We start from the raw sequence: 20,886 nt of genomic DNA on the forward strand, positions 1-20,886 counted from the left end.
GTTCTTTGCTCTTTCTTGTGGGTAAAAAGCTTGGCAGGAATATAGAAAGGTCAAGGTATCCAGGGTGGATGTTCCTAAGATTTAATTAGGCAGGTCGGGTGAGAGAAGTTCAATTGTTTTATTTTGGCAGTGATATGAAGGGTTGGAACTACACCTTGAAATTTCTAAAATCTATCTACCTGATTGAAGTTTGGAGCTGAGATTCACCGTTGTTTAGATTATCTAGTCTCAAGGTCATGTATAAGAGAACTAGGAAACTCATCAGTGCATAATGATAAAGTGATCTCAAAAAACCATTAAATATATAAAGTGAGTAGAGTAAAGAATTAAATTGTAACATGCTCAAGATGCTTGAGCAAGCAAAGATGATGGAGTTGTAGATTTCAATCAATAGAGTTTTTGTCTTAGAGATTCTTAAAACTTCAAATTTTTCAGAAAAGTAAATATTTTGCAGCTTTCTTATTCCCAGCAAGTTGGAAGTATTTGATATTTTGAGAAAGTATCTGCATGTCTGTCTGTCTAGAAGGAATTGAAGTTGCTACCTTTAGTCTGCAAAAGTTTTTCATGCTCTTGAGCGTAAATTGGTGAAATCTGAATTTGGATAACTTCTCTGCTCTTATTTTTTCTTTAAGCTATTGAAAATACTTGTATCTCTAGAAATAGATTAATAAATTTTTTAAATTGTGGGTTCAGATACCTCAAATATACTAACACTTTTTTAACCACCTTCTTGTGGTAACCACAAATCTGATCTCATTTTCTATCAGGGGTGGGTGTGTGTGTGTGTGTGTGTGTGTGTGTGTGTGTTTGACTCCACGTTTAAGTGAGGGAATACTGAATTTGTCTTTCTCAGTCTGAATTATTTAATTTAACATAATGCCTTCAGTGTCTGTGTCCTCCCAAGTGGTAGGATTTCCTTGATTTTTATGGCTGAATGATATTCCTGTATGTGTGTGTGTGCACATGCCTGTGTATAATGCATATAAATATAACTTCTTTATCCATTCATCCATTAATGGGCACTTAGGTTGTTTCTATGTCTTGGATATTATAAATAATGTTGCTGTGAATGTGGGAGTATAGGTATCTTTTTGAGTTAGCAATTCCATTTCCTTTGTGTATACTTACAGAAGTGAAATTGCTGGATCAAGTTCTGTTTTTCATATTTTGAGGAACATCTATACTGTTTTCCATGGTGACTGTAACAATTTATATTCCCCCCCAAAATGCACTAAAGTTCCTTTTTTCCCACATCTTTGACAACACTTGCTGTTTCTTGTCTTCTGGATTTTATCCATTCTAACAAATGTGAGAAGATATCCCATCGTGGATTTGATTTGTATTTCTCTGAAGATGAGTGACATTGAGCATATTTTCTTGTGTCTGTTGGCCATCTATATGTTTCATTTGGAAAATATATTGAGGTCCTCTGCCCATCTGTAATCAGATTATTTGGGATTTTGTCTGTTTCCTTCACATTGAGTTGTAGAAGTTCCTTATGTATTTTGGGAACTAATCCCTCAGGGGTTATATCATTTGTAAATATCTTCTCCCATTCATCAGTTTGATGCATTCCTTGGTTATGCAAAAGCTATTTATTTTGATGTAGTTCCAATAGTTTATTTTTGCTTTTGTTTCCCTTGTCTTAGGAGATCTATCTAGAAAAATATTGGTATGGCTGAGAATACAGTACTTGGGTTGTTGTCAATGACTTGTATGGTTTCAGGTTTCACATTTAGGCATTTAATTCATTTTCAGTTTATTTTTATATATGGTGTGAGATAGTGGTCCATTTTCATTCTTTTATATGTAGCTGCCCAGGTTTCCTAGCACTATTTACTGAAAAGACTGTCTTTTCCTGTTGTATATTCTTACCTCCTTTGTCATAGATTAATTGACCATATAAGTGTGTATTTATTTATGGGGTCTCTCTTCTGCCCCATTGATCTATGTTTGGTTTGGTACCAGTACCATACTGTTTTGATTACAATAGCTTTGTAATATAACTTGAAGCCTGGAATTGTAATACCTCCAGTTTTGTTTTGTTTTGAAGATTTTATTCACTTGACAGAGAGAGTGAAAGAGCACAAGCATGGGGAGCAGCAGAGGGAGAAAGAGAAGCAGGCTCTCTGTTAAGCAGGGAACCTGGCACAGGGCTTGTTCCCAGGACCTTGCAATCAAGACCTGGGCTGAAAGCAGATGCTTAACAACCGAGCCCACAGGTGCCCCAGTGTTTTGTTTTTCTTTCTCAGGATTGCTGTGGCTATGCACGGTCTTCCGTGGTTCCGTACAGATATTAGGATTATTTGGTCTAGTTTTGCAAAAAATGCTCTTGGTATTTTGATAGGGATTCCATCGAAACTATAGATTGTTTTGGGTAATACAGATATTTGACAATATTTTCTTCTTCAATCCATGAACATGGAATATCTTTGTTTATTGTGTCATCTTCAATTTCTTTCACCAGTGTGTTATAGTTTTTAGAATATTGGTCTCTGGTTAAATTTATTCTGGATACTTTTGTTTTTCTTTTTGGTATAACTCTAAATGGTGTTTTTTTCTTAATATATCTTTCTTCCACTTCATTATTAGTATACAGTAACACTGCAAATTTCTGGGTATTAATTTTGTATCCTGCAATTTTACTGAACTTACTTATTACTTCTAGAAGTTTTTCTGGTGGAATTTTTAGGATTTTCTATGTACAGTGTCATCTATAAATATTGGCCATTGAATTTCTTCTTCACCAGTATGAATGTCTCTTATTTTCTTCTCTGATTTCTGTGGCTAGAACCTTTAATATTATATTGAATAAAAGTAGTGAGAGTGGAAATCATTGTTTTCTTCCTGAACTTAGTGGGAATGCTCTCAGTTTTTCCCCAAAGAGGATGATGTTAGCTGTAGGTATTTCATATGCAGCAGAGTTTTTATCATGAATGGATGTTGAATCTTGTCAATGCCTTTTTTTTTTGTATCTATTGAAATTTTTATACTTTGTTTTGATGGTGTGGTGTATGATATTGGTTGATTTGTGAAATACTGAACCATCCTTGTATCCTGGGTGTAAATCCCAACTGATCTTGCTGAGTGATCTTTTTAATTTATTATTGTATATGGTTTGCTAATATTTCACTGAGATTTTAGCATTTTGTTTATCAGAGATATTGAACCATAGCTTTTGTGTGTGTGTGTGTGTGTGTGTGTGTGTGTGTGTGTGTGTGTTTGTGTGTGTGTGTGTGTGTTTATCTGTCTTTGTCTGGTTTTGGTTTTGGTATTCAGGGTAATTCTGGCCTTGTAGAATATATTTGGAAGCTTCTTTTCCTCTTCTATTTCTTGGAATAGTTTGGGGAGAATTAATTCTTAATTCTTTAAGTTTTAAAGAATTAAAACTTAATTCTTTAAGTTTCTGGTAGAATTTACTTTTGAATCCATCTGGCTATCGACTTTTATTTTTGGTAGTTTTTGATTACCAATTCAATTTCACTACTTGTAATTGGTTTGTCCAAATTTTCTATTTCTTCCTGGCTTAATTTTGGGATTGTATGTTTCTAGGAATTTATCCATTTCTTCTAAGTTGTCCAGTTTGTTGGCATATAATTTATCATAGTTTTTTCTTATAATCCTTTGTATTTCTGTAGTGTCAGTTGTTACTTCTCTCTCATTTCTGATTTTATTTATTTGTGTCATTTCTCTTTTTTGATGAGTTTGGCTAAGGGCTTGTCAATTTTGTTATCTTTTCAAAGAACCAGCTCTTGGTCTTACTGGATATAGATACCTATGTAGTTATCTATATCTATCTATATATATATGTCCACCTCATTTATTTCTGTTCCAATCTTTGTTATTTCCTTTCTTCCATTCCCTTGGGGCTTTGTTCTTTTTCTAATTTACTTTCAGTGTATGGTTGGACTATTTTTCTTGGTTTTGTTTGTTTGTTTGTTTGTTTGAGATAATCCTGTGTTGTCATATACTTGCCTTTTAGAACTGTTTTCACTATTTTTCAGAAATTTTGGACCATTTTGTTTTCATTTTCATTTGTCCCCATGTGTTTCTCCTTCGATTGCTTTATTGACCCATTGGTTTAGTATCATGCTGTTAAGTCTTCACGTTTGTGTTTTCCCCGAGTTTTTTTTTTTTTTCCTTGTGATTTATATTTACTTTCATACTACTCTGGTTGGAAATGATGCTTGGTATGATTCCAGTCTTCTTAAATTTATTGAGGCTTGTCTTATAGCTTAACATGTGATCTATTCTGGAAAATGTTCTGTGTATACTTGAAAAGAATGTATATTCTGTTATGTGAGGATGGAATGTTCTGTATATCTGTTATGTTTCTCTGGTCCAATGGGTCATTTAAAGACATCATTTACTTACTGATTTTCTTTCTGGAAGATATATTCATTGATGTAAGTGGAGTGTTAGTCCCCTACTATTATTGCATTACCATCAGTTTGTCTCTTGATATTTGCTTTATGTATTTAGGTGCTCCAGTGTTGGACGCATAGATAATTTTAATTGTTATGATCTTGTTGGACTGATCCTTTTATCTTTTTGTACGTTTTTCTCTGCCTTTCATTACAATCTTTATTTAAAAACCCTACTTTGTCTGATCAAAGTATTGCTACTCTTTTTTCCTTCTTTTTTGCTTTTTGTTTTTTTTCCATTTGCATGATAAATGTTTTTCCACTTTTACTTTCAGTCTCTGTGAGTTTTTAGGTATGAGGTGTGTCTCCTGTTAGGCAGTATATAGATGGGTCTTGTTTTTTTGGGAGAGGGAGGGCTTTTTTTATCCATTCTACCACTCTATGTATTTTGATTGGGACATTTAAGTCATTTATACTTGAAGTAATTATTGATATATACATAATTATTGCCATTTTAAAAATTTGTTTTCTTGTTTGTAGTTCTTCTTTGTTCCTTCTACCTTTTGTTTCTTTCTTTGTGATTTATGAATGTCTAATTTTTTGTTTTATTTTGTTTTCTTTCTCTTTTTTTGCGTGTATTCTGTTTTGTGTTTGTGGTTACCATGAGGCTTATATATAAAACCTGAATTAAATAGTAGTCAATGTTAATTTGATGGTCATTTGATTTCAAACATATTATAAGAAGAAGAAGGAAAGAAAGAGAGAAAGAAAGAAAGAGAAAAAGAAAAAAAATGTCTTCTTTTTATTATTTTTCTTATGTCCAGCTATGGCAATTTCTTTTCCACTTAAAGAAAGATCTTTAACATTTTTATAAAGCTGGTTTAGTGGTGATAAACTCCTTTATCTTTTGGATGAGAAACTCTTTACCTATCCTTCAAATCTGAATGATAACCTTCATACTTCAAAGATAGTGTATTCTTAGTTGTAGGTTTTTCCTTTCAGTACTTTGACTATATCATGCCATTTTCTTCTGACCTGCAAACTTTAAGTCACAAAATCAGCTGATAGTCTTATAGGTTTTCCCTTGCAGGTAAGTAACTTTTTGTTTCTTGCTGCTATTAAGATTCTCTTTTATCTTTAACATTTGACATTTTAGTTATTATGTGCCGTGATGTGGATCTCCCTGAGTTCATCTTATTTGGAACTCTTTTAGGATTCCTAGACTTGGATGTCTGTTTCCCTCCCCAAGTTAGGGAAGTTTGTAGTCACTATTTCTTCAAATAAATTCTACACATTTTTCTCTTCTTCATCTTGGACTCCTATAATGTGAATGTTTGTTTCCTTGCGGTTGTCCCAAAGACCTTAGTTTATCTTCATTTTTAATTTTTTTCTCTTTTTATCATTCAGTTTGTCTGCTTTCCATTGCTCAGTCTTCCAGATTACTGATATATTCCTCTTCATCCTCTAATCCACTGTCGATTTCTTCTAGTATGTTTTTTATTTTAGTTATTCTTCAACTCTGATTAGTTCTTTTTAATATTTTGTACATCTTATTGAAGGTCTCACTGAGTTTCCTCCATTCTTTTCTCCAGCTGAGGAGTGTCTTTATGATCATTACTTTAAATTCTTTATTAGGCATATTGCTTATCTCTGTTTTATTTAGTTGGGGTTTTTAAAATGTTTTTCTTGTTCTTTTGGAGTACATCTCTTGTCTCTCCATTTTGCTCAACTTTCTGTTTGTTCCTATGGATTAGGAAAAATGACTACTACTAAAGTCAAAGAAGTGGTCTTATGTATCATGTCCCCTATGCAGATTATATGTACTTGGTGACTTGCTAGTTCGGTAGAGCTCTGATTACATATACTAGTTACTCCTTTAAACCATGGATTTTTACAGAAAGAATAAAGAGAATAATAATAAGAAAAAAGAAATAAAAGAAGAAAGCATTTCTAAAAAAAAGTTAAATATTAAAAATACAGAATTAAAAAAGAGAACAAAAAAGAAAAGAACAAATCCAAAAAGGAAGAAGAAATAATAAAAACAAGACAAAATTTAAAAAGTAAAAAAAAAGATTATTATAGCAAAAAACTCTACAAAACCACATCTTGTTTCCTATGCCCCAGTACCACAAGACAGCTGGTGTGGGCTTGGAGAGCCTGGGTTTGCTGAGGCCACAAGCTCACCATGAGCCAGACTCTACTCCAGTTTGTGTTTTTATGGTGGAGGAGGAGAGAATGTTCCCATACTTTCTTGGCCCTTTTAAACCACAGTTGTTTTTCTGTGCCCCAGCACAACCAGGATTGGTATGTGCTTGAAGACCTTGAGATTGTTGAGGTTTAAAGCTTTCTGTGATAATCTGACCTACCAATTTTGTCTTGGAGATCTATAATTATGGTATCTGAACCCACCCCTTGTGGTGGCCAGACCCTGCTCCCGTCCGGGCTTTAGGGGACAAAGAAAGTGTTTCCACAGTTCCTCAATTCTTTTAAACTATGGCTTCTTTCAACTAAGAAGGTTGGTGTAGGCTGCTGGATGCTGGGGTATCTGGTCTCAAGTTCACTAAGATGATTGGACCCACCCATTATGGTGTGTAGGTTGGTGTAGGATGCTGGATGCTGGGGTATCTGATCTCAAGTTCACTAAGATGATTGGACCCACCCATTATGGTGTCCAGACCCTGCTCTGGGAACATGTTATGGGAACATAAACTGACATTCTCTAGTCCCTCTGACCTGGAGAGCTTTCCCACAGTTCCATCGTTGCTTAGAAGAGCTCTAAGATTGTCTCTTTAATATGCTAGTTGCTCTTTTTAAAATGTTTTATTATTTTATTTTAATTTAATTTAATTCCACTATAATAGTTAACATATAGTATTATATTAGTTTCAGGTATAAAATATAGTGATTCAGCAATTCCATACATCAACCAGTGCTCATCATAACAAGTGTACTCCTTAATCCCTATCACCCACTTTACCCATCTCCCCACATACCTCCTGGTAATGGTTCTCTATAGTTAAGAGTTACTCCATCTCCTCCACATACCTGGTAATGGTTCTCTATAGTTAAGTGTTACTTTCTTGTTTTTTTTTCTCTCGCTTTCTTTTAGCTTATTTTCTTTCTTAAATTCTGCATATGAGTGAAATCATATGGTATTTTTCACTAACTGACTTATTTTGCTTAGTATAATACTCTCTAGCTCCCTCCATGTCTTGCAATGGCAAGATTTCATTCTTTCTTATGACTACTGAATAATATTCCATTGTATATATATATACCACTTTTTTCCTCCATTCATCTATTGATGGACCTTTGGGATGCTTCAATAATTCAGCCATTGTAAATAATGCAAAAAACATAGGGGTTCATGTATCTCTTCAAATTAGTATTTTGTATGTAGGGGGGGTAAATCCCTAGTAGTACAATTGCTGGATCATACACAGTCATGCCCTTTTTAACTTTTTTGAGGAAATGCCACTCTGTTTTGCTTTATGACTGTACCAGTTTGCATTTCCACCAATACTAGGAAAGCGTTCCTTTTTCTCCATATCCTTGCCAAAACTTGTTGCTTCTTGTGTTTTTTTGTTTGTTTGTTTTTTTAATAAACATATATTTTTATCCCCAGGGGTACAGGTCTGTGAATCACCAGGTTTACATACTTCACAGCACTCACCTTAGCACATACCCTTCCCAATGTCCATAACCCCACCCCTCTCTCTCAACCCCCCTCCCCCCAGCAACCCTCAGTTTGTTTTGTGAGATTATAAGTCATTTATGGTTTGTCTATCTCCCGATCCCATCTTGTTTCATTTATTCTTCTCCTACCGCCTTAAACCCCCATGATGCATCTCCACTTCCTCATATCAGGGAGATCATATGATAGTTGTCTTTCTCCAATTGACTTATTTCGCTAAGCATGATACCCTCTAGTTCCATCCATGTCATCGCAAATGGCAAGATTTCATTTCTTTTGATGGCTGCATAGTATTCCATTGTGTATATATACCACATCTTCTTGATCCTTTCATCTGTTGATGGACATCTAGGTTCTTTCTATAGTTTGGCTATTGTAGACATTGCTGCTATAAACATTCGGGTGCACATACCCCTTCGGATCACTACATTTGTATCTTTAGGGTAAATACTCAGTAGTGCAATTGCTGGATCATAGGGTAGCTTTATTTTCAACATTTTGAGGAACCTCCAAGCTGTTTTCCAGAGTGGTTTCACCAGCTTACATTCCCACAAACAGTGTAGGAGGGTTCCCCTTTCTCCACATCCTCGCCAGAATCTGTCATTTCCTGAATTGTTAATTTTAGCCATTCTGACCTCACTGGTGTGAGGTGATATCTCATTGTGGTTTTTTCCACAATGAGATTTGTATTTGCCTGATGCCGAGTGATATGGAGCACTTTTTCATGTGTCTGTTGGCCATCTGGATGTCTTCTTTACAGAAATGGCTGTTTATGTCTTCTGCCCATTTCTTGATTGGATTATTTGTTCTTTGGGTGTTGAGTTTGCTAAGTTCTTTATACATTTTAGACACTAGCCCTTTATCTGGTATGTCATTTGCAAATATCTTCTCCCATTCTGTCAGTTGTCTTTTGGTTTTGTTGACTGTTTCCTTTGCTGTGCAAAAGCATCTTGATGAAACCCCAATAGTTCATTTTTACCCTTGCTTCCCTTGCCTTTGGCGATGTTCCTAGGAAGATGTTGCTGCAGCTGAGGTCAAAGAGGTTGCTGCCTGTGTTCTCTTCAAGGATTTTGATGGATTCCTTTCTCACACTGAGGTCCTTCATCCATTTTGAGTCTATTTTCATGTGTGGTGTAAGGAAATGGTCCAATTTCATTTTTCTACATGTGGCTGTCCAATTTTCCTAACACCATTTATTGAAGAGGCTGTCTTTTTTCCATTGGACATTTTTTCCTGCTTTGTCAAAGATTAGTTGACCAAAGAGTTGAGGGTCTATTTCTGGGCTCTCTATTCATTCCATTGATCTATGTGTCTGTTTTTGTGCCAGTACCATGCTGTCTTGATGATGACAGCTTTGTAATAGAGCTTGAAGTCTGGAATTGTGATGCCACCAACTTTGCCTTTCTTTTTCAATATTCCTTTGGCTATTCGAGGTCTTTTCTGCTTCCATATAAATTTTAGGATTATTTGTTCCATTTCTTTGAAAAAAATGGATGGTACTTTGATAAGAATTGCATTAAATGTGTAGATTGCTTTAGGTGGCATAGACATTTTCACAATATTTATTCTTCCAATCCAGGAGCATAGAACATTTTTCCATTTCTTTGTGTCTTCCTCAATTTCTTTCATGAGTACTTTATAGTTTTCTGAGTATAGATTCTGTGCCTCTTTGGTTCGGTTTATTCCTAGGTATCTTATAGTTTTGGGTGCAATTGTAAATGGGATTGACTCCTTAATTTCTCTTTCTTCTGTCTTGTTGTTGGTGTAGAGAAATGCAACTGATTTCTGTGCATTGATTTTATATCCTGACACTTTACTGAATTCCTGTACAAGTTCTAGCAGTTTTGGAGTGGAGTCTTTTGGGTTTTCCACATATAGTATCATATCATCTGCGAAGAGTGATACTTTGACTTCTTCTTTGCCGATTTGGATGCCTTTAATTTCCTTTTTTCATCTGATTGCTGAGGCTAGGACTTCTAGTACTATGTTGAATAGCAGTGGTGATAATGGACATCCCTGCTGTGTTCCTGACCTTAGCAAAAAAACTTTCAGTTTTTCTCCATTGAGAATGATATTTGCAGTGGGTTCTTCATAGATGGCTTTGATAATATTGAGGTATTTGCCCTCTATCCCTACACTTTGAAGAGTTTTGATCAGGAAGGGATGTTGTACTTTGTCAAATGCTTTTTCAGCATCTATTGAGAGTATCATATGGTTCTTGTTCTTTCTTTTATAAATGTGTTGTATCACATTGATTGATTTGCGGATGTTGAAACAACCTTGCAGCCTTGGAATAAATCCCACTTGGTCATGATGACTAATCCTTTTAATGTACTGTTGAATCCTATTGGCTAGTATTTTGGTGAGAATTTTTGCATCTGTGTTCATCAAGGATATTGGTCTGTAGTTCTCTTTTTTGATGGGATCCTTGTCTTGTTTGGGGATCAAGGTGATGCTGGGCTTCTTGTGTTTTTAATTTTACCCATTCTGACAAGTGTGAGGTAATATCTCATTGCAGCTTTGATTTCCATTTCCCTGATGATGAGTGATTTTGAGCATCTTTTGATGTGTCTATCGGCCATCTGCATGTCTTCTTTAGAGAAAAAGTCTGTTCATGTCTTCTCATTTTTTTAATTTTAAGGATTATTCATTTTTGGGGTATTGAGTTGTATTAATCCTTTATATATTTTATTTTTTCAATATGTATTTATTTTGAAAAAAGAGAAAAAGCATGTGTAGAGGGGAGAAACAGAGGGAGAGAGAGAATCTCAAGCAGATTCCTCACTGAGCATAGAGATCAACACATAGCTAGATCTCATGACCTAAGATCATGAACTGAGCTGAAATCAAGAACCAGTTACTTAAATGACAGAGCCACCCAGGGGACCCTCTTTATATGTTTTGGATATTAACCTTTTATTGGTATGGCATTTGCCAGTGTTTTCTCTCCAACAGTAGGCTATCTTTCAGTTTTGTTAATTGTTTCCTTCACTGTGCAGAAGCTTTTTATTTTAATATGGTCCCAATAGTTTATTTTTGTTTTTATATTAGGAGACTAGGAACATGTTGCTGTGGTCAGTGTCAGAGAAATCACTGCCTGTGCTCTCTTCTAGGATGTTTATTGGTTTCAAGGCTCACACATTTAGGTTTTTAATTCATTTTGACTTAATTTTTATGTATAGTGTAAGAATTATTTGTTCCATCCTTTTACAATGACTGTCCAGTTTTCCCAGCACCATTTGTTAAGAGACTATCTTTTTCACGTTGGATATTCTTTTCTGCTTTGTCAAAGATTAATTGACCATATAATTGTGGGATTATTTCTGGATAATCTATTCCACTGATCTGTATGTCTGTTTCTGTGTCAGCACTGTACTGTTTTGATTACTACAGCTTTGTAATATAATATGGAGTCTGGAATTATTATATCTCTACCTTTGCTTTATCAAAATTGCTTTGGGTATTCAGGGTCTTTTTAGGATTCTAGGATTGTTTGTTCTGCTGTGAAAAATGCTGTTGGTATTTTGATAGAGAGTGCATTAAATGTGTAGATTGTTTTGGGTAGTATAGACATTGTTAACTTTATTTGTTCTTCCATTCATGAGCATAAAGTGTTTTTCCATTTCTTTGAGTTGTTCTCCATTTATTTCAGCAATGTGTTACAGTTTTCAACATACAGATCTTTTACCTTTTGGGTTAGTTTTATTCTTAGGTTTCCTATTTTTTTAAAATTATATATATATATATATATAAAATTTCTTTTCAGTGTAACAGTATTCATTGTTTTTGCACCTTATTTTAGGTGCAATTATAAATGAGATTATAATCTTAATTTCTCTTTCTGCTGTTTTATTATAAGTATATAGGAAATAGGAATGCTACAGGCTCCTGCACATTTACTTTGTATCCTACAACTTTACTGAATTAATTTATCAATTCTAGCAGTTTTTTCGTGGTGTCTTTACTTTTTTCTACATACAGTATATCATGTCATTTGCCAACAGTGAAAGTTTTACTTTTTCCTTACCAATTTGGATGTCTTTTATTTCTTTTTGTTGTCTGATTGTTGTGGCTAGGACTTCTACTACTATGGTGAATAAAATTGGACTTTTTGTTACTGTTGTTCTTGACCTTAGGCAGAGAGCTCTGTTTTTCCACACTGAGTAAGATGTTCACTGTGGGTTTTTCAAATATGGCCTTTATTAAGTTAAGGTATGTTCCCTCTAAATCTAACTTTTGGGGGGCTTGTATCATGAGTGGTTGTACTTTGTGAAATGCTTTTTTTTTTTTTTTACATCTATTGCTATGATCATATGGTTTTTATCCTTTCTATTATTTATGTGATATATCACTTTGAATTGTGAATACTGATCCAAGCTTGCATCCCAGGAATGATTCCCACTTGATCATGGTGGATGAATTTTTTAGTGGAATGTTGGATTCTGTTTGCTAGTATTTTGTTGAGCATTTTTGCATCTATATTCTCAGAGATATTGGATATTGGCCTATAGTTGTGTGTGTGTGTGTGTGTGTGTGTGATCATCAGGTCTTTGGTATCAGGGTGATATTGACTTATTAGCTTCATAGAATGAATTTAGAAGTTTTCCTTTTTTTGTTTTTTTAAATAGTTTGAGTGAATAGTTATTAATTCTTCTTTAAATGTTTGGTAGAATTCTTCTATGAAGCTTTCTGATCCTGAACTTTTGTTTGTTGGGAATTTTTTGATTGCTGATTCAAGCTCCTTCCTGGTAATTAATCTGTTCAAATTTCCTCGTAATTCTTCCTGCTTCAGTTTTTGTAGTGTATAGGTTTCTTGGAACTTATACATCTCTTCTAGGTTGTCTAATCTTTTGGCATATAGTTTTTTGTAATATTTTCTAATTTTGTAATTACAATTTTTGTAATTACAAAATACAACTTTTGTAATTTTTGTAATTACAAAATACAATTATTGTAATTTTTGTACTTACAAAATACAATTTTGTAATTGTATTTCTTTGCTGTTTGTTGTTTCTCCTCTCTCACTTGTAATTTTGTTTATCTGAATCATTTCTCTCTTCCTTTCTCTAATTATTTCTGGCTAGAGATTTATCAATTTTCTTGCTTTTTTTTTTTTTATTAAAGAACTACCTCCTGGTTTCATTGATCTGGCCTATTTGTCTACTTTCTGTTTTGTTTATTTCTGCTCTAATCTTTATTATTTCCTTCTTTCTACTGGTTTGATGTTTTGTTTCTCTTCTTCTAGCTCCTTTAGGTGTAAGGTTTTATTGTTTATTTGAAATTTTCCTTGCTTCTTGAGGTAGGCCTATATTGCTTCTTCTTAGAACCAATATTCCTGTATCCCACAGGTTTTGCACCATTGTGTTTTCATTTTTTTTTTCCTCTTTCCCTCCCCAGATCTGGGAAGTGTTCAGTTATTATTTCTCCAAATACATTTTTTGCCCGCTTTTCTCTTTCTTCTCTTTTTGGGATTCCTATAATGCAAATGTTATTATAGTTAATGATGTTACTGTAACATCTAAATCTACTCTCATTGTGTAGTATTTGTGTGTTTCTTGCTTGCTCAGCCTTATTTCTTTCCATTACTCTATCCTCCAGTTTACTGATATGTTCATCTGCTTCCTGTAGGTTACTTTTTATATTATCTATTATGTTTTTAATTTCTTTTATTGAGTTCTTCATCTGATATGTTATTTTTTATCTCTTTGTCAATAGTTTCATTGTTGTCTTCCACCCTCTTCAGAAGTCTAGTGAGTATATTTTTGAACATTATTTTAAATCCCTATCAGGCCCATTATTTATTTCTGTTTTGCTTAGGTCTCCTGCTGTGGTTTTGTCTTGTTCTTTCACTTTGTACTTACTTCTCTGTCTCCTCATGTTGTCTCCTTCTCTGTCTGTTTCTGTGTTTCAGAAAAGTCAGCTACATCTGCTGTTCTTGAAAGTATGGGCTTTGTGATGAAGAGTTTCTGTAGTGCCCTGCAGTGCAATGTCTCCATTCACCAGCACCTGGCACTTCATGGGAGTTTCCTCTGTGTGTGTTGCTTGCATCCTGCTATTGTGTCTGAGTCACTTTTCCTTTCAGTCCAGAGATCTGCACTGACTCTCTACCTGTTATGGGCTGTGTTTTCTCTCTGTGATGTTAGTGAGACCTAGGCCAGACTGATCTGAGGAGGCATAACTGCAGAAAGGCTCAGCGATGGGGTGGCAGTGTTAGCTAATTTGCATCGAGCCACTAGTGCTAGGCTAGATCCCCTGAAACACAGTGGCAGCCAGGGGCATGGTGCCCAGGAGCAGGCACTGTCTGTACACAGGATGGCTGGGCAGGATGTGCACAGCACTAGTAAAATTTGTTCTGAGCCATTAATCCTAGGCTAGATCCCTAAAAGTGCAGTGGTTGCCAGGGTCATGGGCATGGAGGGATTGCCTGGGTGGGTGGGGGTGGGGGTGTGGCATTAAAATTTGCACTTAGTCCAGAGTCAACATGCTTAGACTGGATCAGTCCTCAGGAGAACTTATGGGCTGGGCACACTGCTAGCAGATTAGGTAGCAACTGCCACCTCCTGCAGGTGGATCTGTGTTTATGCTGGGAAGTGGGGGAGGAAAATGGCAACTGCCAATTCCTTTGTTCCAGAAGTCCTCCAACAGGATCTGGAATCAGTATAAACAGATATCTCTCCCCTTTGCCCCAAGTATTGCACAAATGTGCAAACTTTGACTTCTATGGTGCCCCTCCAAGGACTATTCTTTTTTTCAGGGGAGAGACCAAGTATCACTGGCCCTCCTGGCCCACCCAGTGCTGAGTCAGCTGATATTTAAAGCTCTGGGCTCCAAGTTTCACTGTTTATGCAAACTTACAGAATCCATCCCCTCTAGTTTTCAAGGCTAGAAGTTATGGGGACTTGTTTTCTTTCTGTGGGCTCCCTGGTGTTTTCCCCTCTCAGTACCCACAGCTCCCTCCCTTCCTCCTGTAGTCAGCTCCCAACCACTGTTTCTGCCCTTCCTAATTTCTTCTTGGCTTCTTCTCTACATTTAGTTGTGGAGTTTATTCTGCCATTCTTCAGATTACTCTCTGGTTTATTTACTCATATGTCAGTGCTATGTAGCTGTAAACATGGGATGAGGTGAGTTTAGGGTCCTCCTGTTTCTGCCACCTTCCAAAGCCTCTTGCTAGTTGTTCATTTAAACCATGGCTATTTTTCTGTGCCTAAGGACCATGGGATCTGTTCCTGATACCACAGCACTATCCCTACACATTCCCATGTTCAGTATTGGGTATGGGTGTTCTTTTGTTACCATGTCTTTGTTTCTCTTGCTCTTCTCTTGCCATTTTCTCTCTTGGGTTGTTCGGTGGCTGTTCAGCCAGCCCTCAGTTCTTTTTCAGGGGCAACTGTTGTATTAATAGTTGTAATTTGTTGTGTTCTGTGGAGGAGGTGAGTTCACAGTCTTCCTACATTTCTATCTTGAACCAGAACTGAGAATCAAGTTTCTTTTACATGTAGATATCCAATTTTTCCAGGGCCATTTCTTAAAGAGATTGTCTTTTCTCCATTAAGTATTTTTGACTCCCTTCTCAAAGATTAACTGAATGTATGCTTGGGTTTATTTACCAGTTCTCAGTTCTGCTCCACTGGTATTATTTCTCTATTTTTTATGGTAGTCCCATACTGATTTAATTACAAAGCTTTATGGTATAGCCTGAAATCAGGAACTGTGATGCCTCCAGCTTTGTTCTCAGGATTTTTCTCAGCTTTTTTCTCATTGGCAATTCAGTGTCTCTTGTGGTTCCATATAAACTTTAGAAGTGTTTTTTCTATTTCTGCTAAAAATATCATTGATACCTTGATAAGGATTGCATTGAATCTGTAGATGGCTATTGGTAGTATGGACATTTTAAGAATATTAATTCTTGGGGCACCTGGCTGACACAGCAGGTTAAGTCTCCAACTCTTGGTTTTGTATCAAGTCATGATCTCAGAGTTGTGAGATCCAGCCCTGTGTCAGGCTCCACACTCAGTGCCCAATCTGCTTAAGACTCTTTTTTCCTTTGCCTTTCCCCCTTCTCTTGCTCTTTCTCAAATAAATAAATAAATATTTAAGAAAAAAAAAAGAATATTAATTCTTCTAATCCATGAACATAGAATACCTTTCTGTTTATTTGTATTGCCTGGATTTCTTTCATCAATGGCTTATACTTTTGAGAGAGGACATCTTTCAACCTCCCTGGGGATTCCTAAGTATTTTACGGTTTTTGATGCCATTGTAAATGAGACCAATTACCTTATTTCTTTTTCAGAAAATTGTATATAGAAACACTACTGATTTCTGTATTTATTTTTTCAACCTGCAACTTTACTGACTTTGAGTTCTTGCAGTTTTTGCTTCAGTCTTTTGAATGTTCTTTATATAAAATCATGTCATCTGCAATAGAGTTTTACTTCTATTTCACCTCTGATGCCCCTTCCTTCTTTCCTTCCTTTCTCCCTTCCTCACTCCCTCCCCACTCTCTCTCTTTTTTTTCCTTTTCCTTCCTTCCTTTTCTTTGTTTTTCTTCTTTCTTTCTTTCTTTCTTTTTCTTCCTTCCTTCCTCCCTTCCTTCCTTTCACCCGATTACTACAGCTAGGACTTCAAGTACTATATTAAATAGGAGCAGTGAGCATCCTTCATTAGAGGGCATCCTTCTTTTGTTTCTATATTAGAGGAATAACTTTCAGCCTTTTATCATTAACTATGGTGATAGCTGTAGACTTGTCATAGATTACCTTTATTATGTGAAATATGTTTCTTCTATGCCTTATTTAAGTGGTTTTTATTATGAACACATGTGGAATTTTGTCAAATAAATTTTCTGTATCTATGGAGATATATCACATTGGTTTATTTGCATATGTTGAACCATTCTTGCATCCCAGGGATAAATTCCACTTGATAATATTAAATGATCCTTTGAATCATTCTGAATATGCTGAATCATGTTAAATATGCTTTACTAATATTTTGTTGAAAATTTTTGTATCTCCATTCATTGAAGAGATAGTAGCCTATAGTTTCTAGTAGCATCCTCATCATGCTTTGATATTAAGATAATGCTAGCCTCATAAAATAAGATCGGGATGGTTCTCTCCTTTTAGATTTTAATTTTTATTAATTTATTTTTTTTAATTATTTATTTATTTGACAGAGAGAGCACAGGGGAAGTAGCAGACAGAGGTAAATGAAGAAGCAGGCTCCCTGCAGAGCAGGGGGACCCCCATGTGGGACTTGATTCCAGGACCCTGCTGGGATCATGACCCAAGCCAAAGATCATAAGAACCTTTATAATAAGAATATAAAAATTATAATAACCTGTATAATAATAATAACTAAATAAAACTTAATCAACTGAGCCATCCAGCTGTGCCTCCCCCACTTTTGGATTTTTTTTTTTTCACTTTTGGATTTTTAAAAAAGAGTTTGAGAATGATTGGTGTTAATTCTTTAAATATATGGCAGAATTCACCACTAAAGCCATCTGGTGTTGGGTTTTTCTTCATTGGACATTTTTCGTGAGAATGATTGGTGTTAATTCTTTAAATATATGGCAGAATTCACCAGTAAACCCATCTGGTATTGGGTTTTTCTTTACTGGACATTTTTCGTATTACTGATTCAATTTACTTATGTGTAATTGGTCTATTCAGATTTTCCATTTCTTCCCTGATTCATCTTACAGTTTGTATATTTCCGAGAATTTTTCCATTTCTTTTTTGTTATCCAGTTTGTTGTGTGTAATTGTTTATAGTAGCCTCTTATGATCCTTTGTACTTCTGTGATATTATTTTTAATGTTATCCTTTTCATTTATAATTTTATTGATTTCAGTCTTCTTTTTTTCTCTGGTTGGTATAGCTTGTCAGTTTTTTCTCTTCAGTAAACCAAATCTTGGTTTGGGTAATCTTATCTATTATTTTTCTGTTCTCTATTTCAGTAAATTCTGTTTTATGCCTATCATTTCCTTCCTTCTGCTAATGTGGGGTTCAGTTTTTTCTTTTTCTAGTTCCTTAGTTTATAGAGTTGTGCTACTTGGGATCTTTCTTGCTTCTGAATGTAGGTGTATTGCTATGAACTTCCCTCTTAGAACTATTCTTGTTTGCATCCCATGAGTTTCAGTATATTGTGTTTATTTTCCTTTGTCTCAAAAAACATGTTTGCCTTTAAATTGTTCTTGATTCATTTGCTATTCAGGGCAGTGTTGTTTAATGGCCATGTATTTATGAATTTTCCAGTGTTTCTCTTGTTGATTTCTGATTTCATCTACTATAGTCAGAGATTTTTACATGATATGATTTTAGTCTTTTTATATTTGCTAAGACTTTTTCATAGCCTAATACATGGCTTATTCTTTAAAAAGTTTCTTGTGCACTTAAGATTATGTATACTGCCATTGTCAGATAGAATGTTGTGTGTTTATCTATTATGTCCATCTGGTCTATAGTGTTGAAATCTACTCTTTCCTTATTGTGTCTCTATTCAGGTGGGCTATCCATTATTGAGAGTGGTATAGTAAAGTCAGTAACTCTTACTGTATTGCTGCTTTTTTTACCAGTTCTGTTAGTTTTACTTTATATATTTAGGTTCTCTGATGTTGGGCACATATGTATTTACAACTGTTATATACCCACGACTCTCATTTTGTCATATAATGATATTGTCTATTTTTATAATTTTTAGTCCATTTTGTCTGATAGAAGTATAAGTACTCCTGCTTTTTGTTGTTGCTATCATTTTCTTGAAATGTCTTTCCATTTCTTCACCCTGTGTGTATTGTTAAGGCTAACTTTGTTTCCTATAGGCAGCATATCCCTGGATCTTATTTTTTTGTTTGTTTTTTTAAATTTATTTATGTAATTCATTCATCCATTGTATATCTTTGGATTAAATAATTTAATCCATTTATGCTTAGAGTAATTAGTGATAAATAAGAACTTATTATTGACACTTTGTTTATTGGTTTCTGGTTGTTTTGTAGATCCATTGTTCCTTATTTCTTGTCTTTTCTTTATGTTTTGATGTTCTATCAGTAGGCTGTGACTTCATCATGTTCTTTTGTTTAATGCTTAGGTTTTTCCCTGTGCCATGAAGCTTACATAAAATATCTTACAATTATAACACCTTATCTTAAAATAATAACTTCAATTGAATATCTAAACTTCATACTTACAATTCTCCTTCCTCTCAAAGTGTAACAACACTTTGTTGTTACAACTTATATATTTTATATTGTTTAACTGATAACATATTATTTTAATTATGGTTATTTTTACTACAAGTATTTTAACCTTACAGTTGAAAGCAAATTACATACCAACTCTACCATATTACAGAATTTAATTTTAACTGTATATTTACCATTACCAATGAGTTTTATGCTTACCTTTTTATGTTTTTAAGTTGTTAATTACCCCTCTCCTTTTATTTCCACTTGAAGAATTCCCTTTAGCATTTCTTGGAAGGCATGTCTAGTGGTAAGAACTCCCTCAGCTTTTGATTTCTCAAGAAGTCTCTATCCCTCCTTCATTTCTGAAGGACAGTTTCACCAAGTATAGAATTCTTAGTTGGCAGTTTGATTTGTTTGTTTGTTTTTTCCCCCCTCCAGTATTTTGAATATGGAGACCCATTCTCTTTTGGCCTGAAAGTTCTGGTGAGAAATCTGTCAGCAGTCTTACAGGGTTTCTCTTACATGTAATTTTTTTCTCTTGCTGCTTTTAAAATTCATTTTCTTTGACTTTTGACCATACGTGTATCTCACTGCTGCCTTATACACATTCGCCCTATTTAGGGTCCCTTGGCTTTCATGGATGTAAATGTCTATTTCCCTTCCCAGATTTGGGAACTTTTCAGATATTATTGTTTAAATACTCTTTCTGTCCCTTTTTCTTTTCCTTCTGGAACTTCCATCATGTAAATATAGTTTCTTTCCATGTGTCACACAAGTTCATAGGCTGGCTTTACTTTTTTTTTTTAATCTTCTGACTAGGTAATTTCAAATGTCTTATGCTCCATGTTGTTGATTCTCCCTTCTGCATTATCTAGTTTGCTTTTGAAACTCTACTGAATGTTTTAGTTCATTTACTGTATTTTATAAATTAGGAATCTTTTCATAGTTTGTATTTATTAAATTTTCATTTTGTTTATGAATTCTTTTCTTAATTTCATTTAATTATCAGTTTGTATGTTCTTCTAGTTCACTAAGCTTTCTAAGAGGGTTATTCTAAACCCTTTGTCTGACAGTTTATAAATCTCTACTTCGTTAAGGTCATTTAACATAGTTTTATTAGTTTTCCTTGGAGGTAGTATATTTACCTGATTTTTCATTATCCTTGACTCTTTACATTGGTATCTGTGCAGTTGAATAATTAAGCTCCTCTTCCAGACTTTACAATTTTACTTTGGTAGAACAGATCTTTATCATTCAGGTTAGTAAGGTTTCTGGGTGTGTTTGCTGTTAATATCCTTGGGAAGGTGGGCTTGTTGTTAGAGTCTGTTTTGGGTGAGGCAATTGTTCTAATTCTGAGGTCAGGTCTGGGTGTTGTGCTACTGGTTGAGACAAGTTGGAGAGGAATGCTGGCTTGGTTTCTTATCCAAGTGAAGCTGTAGAATGGACTATACAGTTGCCTGGTCAGGGTTACTAGATGGTTGGGTTTGGGTATAATATTTATTAGTAGATGGTTCTTTGAGTCAGCTTTCTTGCCCTGACTGAGCAGCAGGGCAGCACCCAGGGTGGTTATTTGAGAACCCAACTCAGTCAAAAATGTGCAGGTGATTCCCTGATCAGGTGAGGCCACCATTTTTG

General features: G+C 34.9%; 1 long non-coding RNA gene across 1 annotated transcript; it reads right to left on the reverse strand.

Annotated features, from left to right (window-relative positions):
• Positions 1–1,020: 1,020 nt before the first annotated feature.
• Positions 1,021–18,178, reverse strand: LOC116583319. Its single transcript, XR_004282691.1, has 3 exons — positions 18,117–18,178; positions 16,265–16,266; positions 1,021–1,034 (listed from the first exon to the last, which is right to left on the reverse strand). It is a non-coding gene; the product is annotated as an uncharacterized LOC116583319 (long non-coding RNA).
• Between the last annotated feature and the right edge of the window lie 2,708 nt (positions 18,179–20,886).

The sequence above is a fragment of the Mustela erminea genome, chromosome 1 (assembly GCF_009829155.1).
Source record: "Mustela erminea isolate mMusErm1 chromosome 1, mMusErm1.Pri, whole genome shotgun sequence".
NCBI classification, from domain to species: domain Eukaryota; kingdom Metazoa; phylum Chordata; class Mammalia; order Carnivora; family Mustelidae; genus Mustela; species Mustela erminea.